This window comes from Chlorocebus sabaeus, chromosome 11 (genome assembly GCF_047675955.1).
Source record: "Chlorocebus sabaeus isolate Y175 chromosome 11, mChlSab1.0.hap1, whole genome shotgun sequence".
NCBI lineage: Eukaryota > Metazoa > Chordata > Mammalia > Primates > Cercopithecidae > Chlorocebus > Chlorocebus sabaeus.
The window spans coordinates 101,592,143-101,604,345 of NC_132914.1; positions in this window are offsets into that span (position 1 = coordinate 101,592,143).

The following is a 12,203-nucleotide window of genomic DNA, read 5'->3' on the forward strand; positions in this document are numbered from 1 at the left end:
GGACTTCACATTTTCGCATGCCATCAAGCAATGCTGGCTGCATGCTTAATAAATACCTTGTCTTGAGATGTTCTAACACTTTCCTAACTGGACTTTCCACTGCCAGTTTACTTCCACACTAGAGCCCGGCTTTTATTGCCTGAACTTCCCTGTCTCAAGCCTTTGAGGTTTTCCCAAGGCTTGTAACTAGACCCATATAGTCCCCTGCCAGACCCTGGACCTGTTGCCTGCAGCTCTGGCCTGCACTTTCCCTTGCCTGTTCTGGCTACACCTGCTCTATGTCCCCACATAACTACTCCTAACCTCCCTCAAAGGTCACCTGCTCTATGTAACTTCCAGCTGGTTCTCTACCTGTACTCCCAGGGTACTCTGTATTGTCTCTAGAGCTCTTTGAATTACTCTGCATGGAGTCTAGTGTGTCTATCTGGTCTATCTGTCACCACCACTAGATAATGAGGGTTCTTTACCTCCGTGTGCCCCACAGCTTCTAGCACAAGGTCTGGCACTACAGAGGCACTTAGAAGATTGATGTAATTGGATTGACAGGTAGAGCCATACCTATCAGAGATGGCCATATAGAAAGCCTTTTAATTTCTTCCTGTTATGTCAGGAACCATTGATTTAAATATTAATGAAGTAGAAAGGTCCTAAACAGTAAAACGGTCAGCCTCACTAGTGAGGGGAAATGCAAATTAAACTGCAGTGAAATGCAAATCAAGCTGCAGTGAGAGACCATTTTATACCTACAGTGAGTGGCTACTTTTTTTTCTTTGAGACAGGGTCTTGTTCTGTCTCCCAGGCTGGAGTGCAGTGGTGCAAAGACAGCTCACTGCAGCCTCCAACCTCCAGGACTCAAAAGCCACCCTCCTACCTCAGCCTCCCAGGTAGCTGGGACTACAGGCATGCACCACCATGCCCAGCTAATTTTTTAAGTTTTTGTGGAGATGGGGTTTTTTGCTCTGTTGCTCAGGCTGGTCTTGAACTCCTGGGCTCAAGTGATCACCCTGCCTTGGCTTCCCAAAGTGTTGGGATTACAGACATGAGCCACTGTCCCCAGCCCGCATGGTTAATTTTATGTGTACCCAGATAGCTGGTAAAATATTCCTGGGTGTGTCTGTGAGGGTGTTTCTGGAAGAGATTAACATTGATTTGAATCAGGAGACCATAAAGAGGGTCACCCTCACCAGTGTGGGTAGGCATTGTCCAATCCTTGAGGCCCAAATCAAACAAAAGGCAGAAGGGTGAATTTGTTATTTGCCCTTGAGCTTGGACATCCATCTTCTCCTGCCCTCAGACCTTGCTGCTCTGGTTCTTGGGACATTAGACTCAGACTAGGACTTGCACCCTTGGCTTCCTGGTCTCAGGCCTTCAGGTTTGGACTGAAACTCCATGACTCACTTTCCTGGGCCTCCAGCCTGCAGATGGGACTGTGGGACTTTTCAGCCTCCATGAGCCAATCCCTCCTCTTTCCATATTTTATGTACACACATATGTATAAAATCCATTGGTTCTGTTTCTGTGGAGAGCCCTGATGTGTACCCAGTGTATGGCAGATTCTAAGAGTGCCAGTATCCAGTGTTGGCAAAGATGTGGAACAACTGGAACACTTATTATTATTGCTGGTGGGGATGTAAATTATTCAGTCACTTTGGAAAACAGTGAAGATCCGCATATCAAACATTTCGAAAATGATTTGAAATTTTTTTTTACATGTTTTAAGAAAACCACTTTATTTGGTAGTTTTAACCCCCTCCCCAAAAAAAAGTGCCCTTTTTGTCATTGGATTCATTTAGCATTCATACTTTTTTTCATACAATGAATTTAAATTGTTAAAAGATCATCGACTGGCTTTCTGGTTGGATTTCAGGTAAGATTTGTTTAAGGCCAGAGCTCTTCCTCAATATTTGTTTTTTTCTCAGTATTTGATTTTTAAAATATACACGTAGATGCTACATTTATAGCTGCTGGCTTAAAATTCTGTCATATGTCACATCTAGCCTTTTAGTGTGGTAAATCATGTCTTCTATTAAACATTGATAGTTTGGAGTATCTGATACTAGTAATAGTAATTCTATAATTGTATAATTGAGTTTTGTACTTAACACATGGATCATTCCTCATCTATCAGTTGCCCCCAGTGCAGTTTCATTTTCCAGATACCTTAATGTAAAATAAAGTTTTTCATCATTTAGGTGCAAGCAAAAACCCCCCAAACCAAAAAATGGTACTGGTTGTTACCCAGTAGAATTAAATGCATGGATAGCTCATGACCCAGCTGTTTCACACTTAGGTGTATACCCAGCACAAATGCTCTGTCTACGCACCTAAAGACATGTACAGGAGTGTTCATAACACTGTTATTAATTGCAGAACAAAATAAATCCCAAAAACCTGGAAGCAGCCCAAATACCCATCACCATGAGAATGGGCAAATGAGTTGCGGTGTGTCCATGTAACACAAGACTAACAGCAAAATATACGTAACAAAATAGATCTAAGAAACAGTATTGAGTGAAAAAGTCAAAGGAGTATGTGCAATATGATTTCATTATGTGCACAGACAGACAAAGCTAAGAAATACAGTGTTTAGAGATAAAACTGTAAAACCCTAAGGGAAAGCAAGAGGATTCAAAATGATGATTATAAAATAGAAGCCAGTAGTTACCAATGAAGGGATAGAACAGAGGGTGGTATATTAGTCTGTTTTCATACTGCCGAGAAAGACATATCCGAGACTGGGTAATTTATAAAGAAAAAAGGTTTAACTGACTCCCAGTTCCATGTGGCTGGGGAGGCCTCACAATCATGGCAGAAGGCAAAAGGCACGTCTTACATGGCAGCAGACAAGATAGAATGAGAACGAAGTGAAGGGGGTCTACCCTTATAAAACCATCAGGCCTCATAAGACTTATTCACTGCCTCAAGAACAGTATGAGGGAAGCTGCCCCATGATGCAATTATCTCCTACCAGGTCTCTCCCGCAACACATGGGAATTATGGGAGCTACAATTAAGGTGAGTTTTGGGTGGGGACACAGCCAAACAATATCAGATGGGATTAGGAAGGGGCAGCCATGACTGAAAGGTCGCTCAGGACTTGTGCATTTGTTTATCAGTATTATCTATCTATCTATATTTTTAAAATTTGGTTCTACCTTAAACTATTAAGGGATAATATCTATATTTTTAATAAACTTTTAAAAACAAGCAGTTTAGAAGAGGTAGGGGTGGAGGGTTCAGCTTGTAGTATTGGTAGAATACTAGGTAATAGGAATATGTCCATCAAGTTCTCATATACAGAAATAGACCAGACTAGAAAGAAAGATGCTATAGCAGAAGGCCCTTCCTGACCATCACCCACCACGGTTCCAACATCATTCTGAAGTTGAGGAATGGGTTAAACATGCTTTAAATTTTGGGGTAATTTCTGACACAGCAATAGATAATTAATACGTGGGAGTTGGAGAGGGAGGTTATAGAACAAGTAGGCCAAGCCTTATACCCTCTTTATGTCACAGCACTCAACTTTCAACATTTTACAAGATTTTATTTAGGAAAAGAATAGGAAGGCATTAAGTTTTTAAACGTGAGGTTCCATAGCAAGGAAGCAGGGTTTCACTGCAGTACCTTTCCTGCTAATGCACTTCACTGATGCATTGACACATTGCCCTCTGGGCACTTTTTTGTGCCACAAGGTCTCACAAGAAGCTGAGCAGAGCAGACTAGGATGCTTCTGCATCCCTTGGCCCTCTAAGTGAGCGTGGTCTTGCCAGTGAACGTCCTTTAGTACAATTGTTCATCTATCCAGCACTATTTCATAGTATTTGAGATTGGAAAGGGAGGTTGGCTCCTCCAAGTCCGTTCGCAGACGCAGAAACTGAGGGCTAAATAGGCAAAGCTGCCGACTCAACATCAAGGTCAAGGTTAAACAGCCAAACACAGAAGCCAGTTTTAACTTCCAGTTATCTATTTTTCCACACCACCATCCTGCCCATCATCATCTTTGTAGATTATCCTACATTCTTCAACACACCCAGCCATGTAAGCACATTCTTGTTTGCAGTGAAATTGAAGAGTGTGAAGAAATCATACTCTTATAAAATCATACTCTTATAAAAAAAAAGCAGCCTGTAATCCCAGCACTTTGGGAGGCCGAGACGGGTGGATCACGAGGTCAGGAGATCAAGACCATCCTGGCTAACCCGGTGAAGAAACCCCGTCTCTACTAAAAAATACAAAAATCTAGCCGGGCGAGGTGGCGGGCACCTGTAGTCCCAGCTACTCGGGAGGCTGAGGCAGGAGAATGGCGTGAACCCGGGAGGCGGAGCTTGCAGTGAGCTGAGATCCGGCCACTGCACTCCAGCCTGGGCGACAGAGCGAGACTCCGCCTCAAAAAAAAAAAAAAAAAAAAAAAGCAGACAGGTCCTTGGCCCTGCAGTTCACACGTGGTAGGTATGCAGGAAACACATCCTACTGATATCAAGTGAGGCCTCAGAAGCCCTTACCATTGGCTTCCTCTTGTGTATACTGCTGATACATAGAATCTGCCTAATAATTGTAAAAGCAAACAGTCTGGGTGAGTGTTTGCTAAATCAGTAGAGTGAAGGAAGAAAATTATGGACTATCCTTTATGTCCAGAGCACAGTGGACACAAAATGAAGAAACACACCTCACTGTAGGGTGAGTGTGGTCAGGTGAGGTGGGTGAGTGTAAAAAAATTGTTATTCCTTCATTTCTTCAACAAATACTATGCACCAGGCACCTTTCTAGGCAGTAGAGCTGAGCAGTGAACAAACATCAGACATCCTGATCGTGAAAGCACTTATGTTATAGTGGAAGTAAGCAGGCAAAACACAAATAAGTAAATTATATAGAAGTTAGTGCCATGGAGAAAAAATCTTATTTATTTATTTATTCTTTTGAGACAGAGTTTTGCTCTTGTCGCCCAGGCTGGACTGCAGTGGTGCAATCTCAGCTCACTGCAAGCTCCACCTCCCGTGTTCACGCCATGCTCCTGACTCAGCCTCCGAGTAGCTGGGACTACAGCGCCCGGCTATTTTTTGTATTGTTAGTAGAGACGGGATTTCACTGTGTTGGCCAGGATGGTCTCGATCTCCTGACCTCGTGATCCGCCCGCCTCCGCCTCCCAAAGTGCTGGGATTACAGGTGTGAACCACCGCACCTGGCATGCCATGGAGAAAAATCTAAGCAGAGGTAGGGTTAGGGCTGTGGGGCATAGGCAGTGGAATTGTAATTAAGGTGGTCAGGGAAGACCTCAGTGAGAAGGTGACATTTGGTTGAAGACTCAAAAGAAGTGAGGGAGAAAGCCAAACAGATATCTGGGGAAAAGCACATTCCAGGCACAGAGGTCAGCAAGTGCAAAGGCCCTGAGGCAGCATATGCCTGGGAGGTTGGAAGAATGTCCAGTACAGTGGAGTTGAGTGGGGAAAGGAGTCAAGGTTGGAGACAGAACAGGGAGAGGGGCAGGTGGTATAGGATCTTGTTGCACTGGCATCACTGGGAACCACGGGAGGGCTCTGAGCAGAGGAGGGGTGTGCTAACTTATAGGTTCTCAGGAGCACTCTGGGGCTGGGCTGAGGGCAGCCTGAGGTTGAGGGAGGGGTGGAAGGTGGGAGCCCAGCAGGGAGTCCGCTGTAGTAATCTAAGGGAGAGAAGATGATGCCTAAGCCATGGTAGTGGATGGACATTCTGACCTAATTTGAGTCTCATTCTGACCTAATTGGAGAGTAGGACTTTTTGTTAAATTGGACGTGGGGTGGGAGAGAGAGAGGAGTCAAGGATGACTCCAGAGTTTTGGACTTGAAGAATTGGAAGGATTGAGGATGGAAGTGCCATTTCACTGAGGTGGGAAAACTATAGGAAGATGGGTGGGAATTAATCAGAAGCTTGGGTTTTGGGCGCTGAGTTTGAGATGCTTATGAGGCGGCTGAGTAGAGATGGTAAGTGGGCAGTTGGACATGAGTCTGGAGTTCCAAAACGAAGTCCAGGATACAGTTAAACAAATGTCACAACATCCGCCCAGAAGGGTGTTTCAGGTCTCAAGAATGATGAAGTACCACAGGCCATGAATGCTGATAGAAAAGAGATAAGCTCTGCTAGGAACCTGCAGCTGTAGGAAGAGCCCACACTGGAACAGAGCTGCCTGAGGATTCCCTGCGGATCCTGGGAACCCCGTACATGATGAGGGATGGCAAGGTTTAGATCTAGAAACATGGTCAAGGAAGGATGCGCCAGGCAGACCCCTGGCAAGTGAAAGCATGGATGTAGTCCAGGTTCGGGGTTTGGAGGGGCATGGAGACAGAGAAGCGCCCAAATGCAGGCCAATGCTGGGCACCATTCTGGGGCAGTGGGGAGCAGAGAAGGCACACGGGTACAGGGCTGGGACAAGGTTGAGGCCCCCGCCGCAAAATCTAAGGAGGCACATGCTGCCCCAGAGCGAGATTGGTCCTTTAACAGCGCTGAGAGTTCAGTTTCCTATTCCCTCACCCTACGCCTGGCCCTGCAGAACTCACAGACAGCTGGACTCTGAGCAGATTAAATTCCCAACTCACTCCAGACCCAAGCCACACAGGTTTGAATCCCAGCAGCGCAGTTTTTGCCAAGTTATCTGTGCTTAACTTCACTTGGCCTCAGTTTCCTCTTCTGTAAAATAGGAGCAGTAATTGTACTCTTCAGGCCAACGGAGAAGCCACTTTTTAGGCCTCTGTTGTTGAACTGCCTGTCCCGAGCTTGGGGGCGGGGAGACCAAAGCCTTGTGTGGAGGCTGCCGTCTTCCCACCTCCTCTTGCCCCTTTGGACTCTTCTTTGGAAGACTAGACTAGACTTTGCTTTCCCATCAACCCGGCTCTCGGAACAGCCCCAAGTACACTGTCGGTACTTTCTACATCATTGGAATGAAAGAACACTGTGAAGTCCCACAGGTTTCATTCTCTTTGGTCTCGTCTTTTCCATGGCAACCACCTTTTTAAAGGCTTCCTTTATCTTTTGCTCTGATTTGCAATTGCTACTAAATTGTCTCTCACCTTCCTTTCCACTCTCCATTCTAACCAAATCGTGTAATAATAATAGTCACTTTTTCTCATATGCTTACTCCCTGCATAGTAGGGTCGTGTTGTAAGTGCTATGTACATAGCAACATTTAATCCTCATGGCCACTCCTCATCCTCAATTGGAAAGTCCTGGCCAGGCCCTCAGTGGGGTCCACTAAAGAGAAGACAGGGAGGTGGGTCTGGGGCTGAGGAGGGAGGAGAGGTGGAGGGCTCTGAGTCAATATCCACACACAGAAAAACGAATGACAACCACAAGATCTGTTAGTGTTGCTAAGGTAGAGAAGGCGAGGCTGTTTCATCCCCACTAAGTGCCATGAGCAAAAGGCCCAGTGTTTACAAAAGCCTTTGAAACCATTTTGAAACAGCTCCAGAATATGAGGGAAAATAACAGAAGAAAATTACAATGGACAAATCGAAATGCCTACATACTTGCCTTATGCCAATCAACTGCAATTGAATCTGATTCCTGTATGTCTGTAAATGAAGTATATTGACAGAGGGAAAGTGATGCATTTCATTATGTCTGGAATGATGTGGGCTCTGGAAGTACAAGTGCATAGAGGAATAAAGGCCTTAAAATGGCCCAGAGAGGAAATGAAAAGAGAAGAGGCGTTACTGATGAGAGTTGCAGGCAGAGAAAGAACATCCAAAACGCCCTCCACGCAGTGGCTCCACTAATCTTGTAAGAACCTTTAGAACTGGTGCTACACTCACTTTTCTTTCTTCTTCTTTCTTTCTTCTACACTCACTTTTCTTTTTTCTTCTTCTTCTTTCTTTCTTTCTTTTTTTTTTTTTTTTGAGATGGAGTTTCACTCTTGCTGCCCAGGCTGGAGTGCAGTGGCACAATCTCAGCTCACTGCAACCTCCGCCTCCCGGGTTCGAGCAGTTCTCCTGCCTCAGCCTCCCAAGTAGGTGGGCTCACAGGCGTGTGCCACCATGCCCGGCTAATTCTGTATTTTTAGTAGAGATGGGGTTTCACCATTTTGGTCAGGCTGGTCTTGAACTCCTGACCTCAAGTGATGCACCCGCCTCGGCCTCCCAAAGTGCTGGGATTATAGGCATGAGCCACTGCCTCCGGCCCTACACCCACTTTTTAGATGAAAAAAGGGAAGTTCAGAGTCAGTCACTCGTCCAGGCTCACACTATGTGGCTTCTATGTGGCATAGGTGACTCCAAGGCAAAAGAGAAGGTGTGCCTCCTAGTGTCCATCCCTGTGAACAGCAGGCCGCCACTCTGGTGCTCAGTTTTACTGCAACACACTTTGTTTATGGGCTCGAATGAATAAGGTCACATAGCTAAAAAATTTTACAGGGCTTGAAAATCAAGGGGGATGGGCAAACAGTTTAGCAGGTAATTCTGGGAAAACTTACTTGCTATATGTGTAGCTATAAAACTGGATCCTTACCTAACACTGGATGACAAAGACAGACTTGAAACATATTGAAGACCTAAATGTATATGGTACAACCGTACAATTTATATGGTACATATAGGAAAATACCTCTGTGACCTAGAGGTGGGTGAGGGTTTCTTAAACCATGGTCTCAAGCATAAACCAAAAGGCAAAGCATTGATGTGCCAGTTGCCCCAGAAGTTCTGATTCATGAAGACCATCATGGAAAAAGTTAATAGAGAGATGACCATGTGGGAGGGGACAGTTCAGTGTCTAAAACCGATAAGGAATTTAGACCCAGGTGACTTCAAGGAACTCTGACGAATCAACAAGAAGACAGGAACCACAAAAGAAAATGGGCAAAGGACATTGAAAACTGCTTGTTCACCAAAGATAAAACCCGAAAGTCTACCAGGATAGGAGAGGTGTACAAACTCATGAGTCGTTAAGAAAGGCAAATTAAAGTAATGAGAAATTGCTTTACAGCCATCAGATTTGCACACATCAGAAAGCTGGTTAATGCCAAATGATGAGCTAGGCGAGGGGACCATCAGGCCCTGCTGGTTGGAGAAGAGACTTTGCTGCTCAGTGTTTACACCTCAGGCACTGTGTAGCCCGTGACCCAGCAGTACGGCTCCTGCCTCTCAACCCCAGAGAAATTCTGTGTATCCATAAGGGAACGTGCACAAAGACACCCGTTACGGCACCGTGTGCAGTGTGGGGAAATCGAACTCCATCCTGATGGCCCTCACTGGGGAATAGATGAGTCGGCTGCGGCAGATGCAATATGGTGGAGCAGTACTTGGGGAGTACTCATGCCATGGGTGGAGGCGAGTGGAAAGAAAGAGAGACCAAGCCCCCTATAACTGCTTCTGTGTACTAAAAATGCATGCCCGTGAAACCATGGTACATGTTTTACAAGCAGAATAGTACACATGCACCGCATCAGAGGGGCCGTCTATGGAGAGGGAAATGGGAAGTGAATGGAAATAAAGGGGTGTTGAAGAGAAAGCCCTGTGCAGGCTTTCCTACAGGCAGTGGTTACAAGCCCAGCCCCTGCAGCAGGGTAACTTAACCCCCAGTACCTCTGTTTTCTTACCACAAAATAGAGATAATATTTGTGCTCACCTCCCAGAGTTGCTGTGGGGATCAAGTTAACACACACATGAAGTGCTTAGAATAGTGTGGCTGGCACGAAGGGGGTGCTAGGTGTATAAGGGTGTTCACAGTATTATTTATATTAGTGAAAAATGAAAAATAATTGAAATATCCAACTATGGGAGAAAGTTTATCCAAATGATTGGAAATATCTAATTGTTCTTCTGTCCTTCTTCCCTTTGTCCTTTGGTAGTAGAACCCCCCCTTGCCCCGCCAACCTCTACCCACACATAGATTTTAGCAATGTGCTTGGGTACCCAGCTATGCACTGAATTTCCCAGCCTCCATGACACTAAGTTGCTCTGTGGCTAAGCTCTGGGATAGAATGGATGTGAATGTGTTATGTTACATGTAAGAAAAACACTTGCTCTCCACTTTCTCTTTCCCCTGCATCTGAATTACCTGACACCCACTCTGGAGGGCTGGAGGCCAGCCATGAGCAAGCAGATGAGTCAAGAAGCAAGCAGATGCTGAGCAACAAGTTGGAAGGAACCAGGGCCCTGATGACCCACACCCTGTAGCATCCCCCACCCCCACCTCCATCTGCTGGGTGGGAAAGAACAAATGTCTTACACACACTACTCTTTGAAGACATTGAACTTTGGGTCTCTGGCATAGCTGCTTAGCCTGTACTCCAACTAATACAGCCATTTAAATGTTATTTTTCAGAAAGTAGTTAATGATATGAGAAAAAAGCTTACAGTTTATACCTCAGTGAAAAAAAATTAGTATATAAAAACTAGATTTATTTTTTAGGGCAGTGAAACTACTCTGTGTGATACTCCAATGGGGGATCCATGTCATTACACATTGTGCAAACCCGTAGAATGTGCAACACCAGGAGTGGACCCTAATGTAAACTCTGGACTTTGGGTGATAATGATGTATCAGTGCAGGTTTGTCAGTTGTAACAAACAGACCACTTTGATGGGGGAAGTTGATAGTGGGGGAGGCTGTGCATGTATGTGGGCAGGGAGTATACAGAAATCTCTGTACCTTCTGCTCAATATTGCTGTGGACTTAAAACTCCTCTAACAAAGTCTATTTTAAAAACTACATAGTTGTAGTTTCATATACCAAACATATGAGACTCACATTTTTCTGTGGTGTGGCCTCAGCCTTCTCAAGGTTGCTGAGAAACAAGGCACACATTTGTTTGAAGGTAGAGCCTGGAACTTGGAGTTTTTATCTCCCAGTGAACATCTCTCTGCCAGATGCTCAGGTAGGTTTCCCCAAGGCTCAGCTGGGTAGGAGAGTCACGTGATCCCTCCAACCAATGAATGAACAGGAATCCAGTGGCTTTAGGAAAATCAAACCTGTTATTATGTAAGTGACTATTAGTGGGATATACAGTGACTATGGCAGTTGCATGCATTTCTGAGTGTGTTTTTATTTTGTCCTTTTTAAATTAATCTCAGAATTGTTCTGTGCCATGGTAAAGATGTCCTATCGTTTTGGAATTCAACACAGCTTCTAAAGCTGTTAATAACAATTGTACTGTAATCCCAGCACTTTGGGAGGCCGAGACGGGCGGATCACGAGGTCAGGAGATCGAGACCATCCTGGCTAACACAGTGAAACCCCGTCTCTACTAAAAAATACAAAAAAAAAAACTAGCTGGGCGAGGTGGTGGGCGCCTGTAGTCCCAGCTACTTGGGAGGCTGAGGCAGGAGAATCACTTGAACCCGGGAGGCGGAGCTTGCAGTGAGCTGAGATCCAGCCATTGCACTCCAGCCTGGGCGACAGAGTGAGACTCCGTCTCAAAAAAAAAAATAAAAAAAAATAACAATTGTACATACTTCTGAGTTACGTGGGCTGATTTTGATAGTCTGCATATGAGGTAGGAGGCGGGACTCTATTCTAGAGGCAGGGCTCAAACTCTGTACTAGAGTGGAGACTGGCTGAAACAGGGGAAAGTTAAAGTCACCTCTCCATATGACACACCCACCAGTGCCATGACAGTTTACCATTGCTGTGGCAACACCTGGAAGTTACCATCCCTTTTCTAGAAATTTCTGTATAAAACCCCTTAATTTGCATGTAATAAAAAGTGGGTATAGCCCTGCTGTGCAGGAGCAGACATGGAGCTGTAACACTGCTGCCTCAATAATGCTGTTTTCTTCTACCACTGGCTTGCTCTTGAATTCTTTCCTGAGTGAAGCCAAGAACCTTCCCAGGCTAAGCCCCAGTTTCAGGGCTTGCCTGTACTGCCTCATGCACATCTCCTGAAATCTGAATTTAGTTATGGAGAGTGATATGTGACTCTCTGTAAACTTTGTTCATTAGATTCATGAGGTGTCGTATCTGAGAACAAGATTGTTAATTGTATTTATAATGAAATTCATTCATGCATAAGTATTCATGTTTTATGCATAACTATTAAGTGCTGCTGGAGAGATCAGCGCTGTGCTGAGACAGGGAGTTTTGAGTCACTGCTTTGTTTCTGCAGCTTCTCCTCTCCTTTACTGAGGCTCACACCCTGGGCTCACAGGCACACACGTATGTGTGTTGTACACACCTGCACCCATGCCCCCCATGCAGCATGGGGAGGGATGGCATCCAGGTGATACGTTCTTTCTGGAT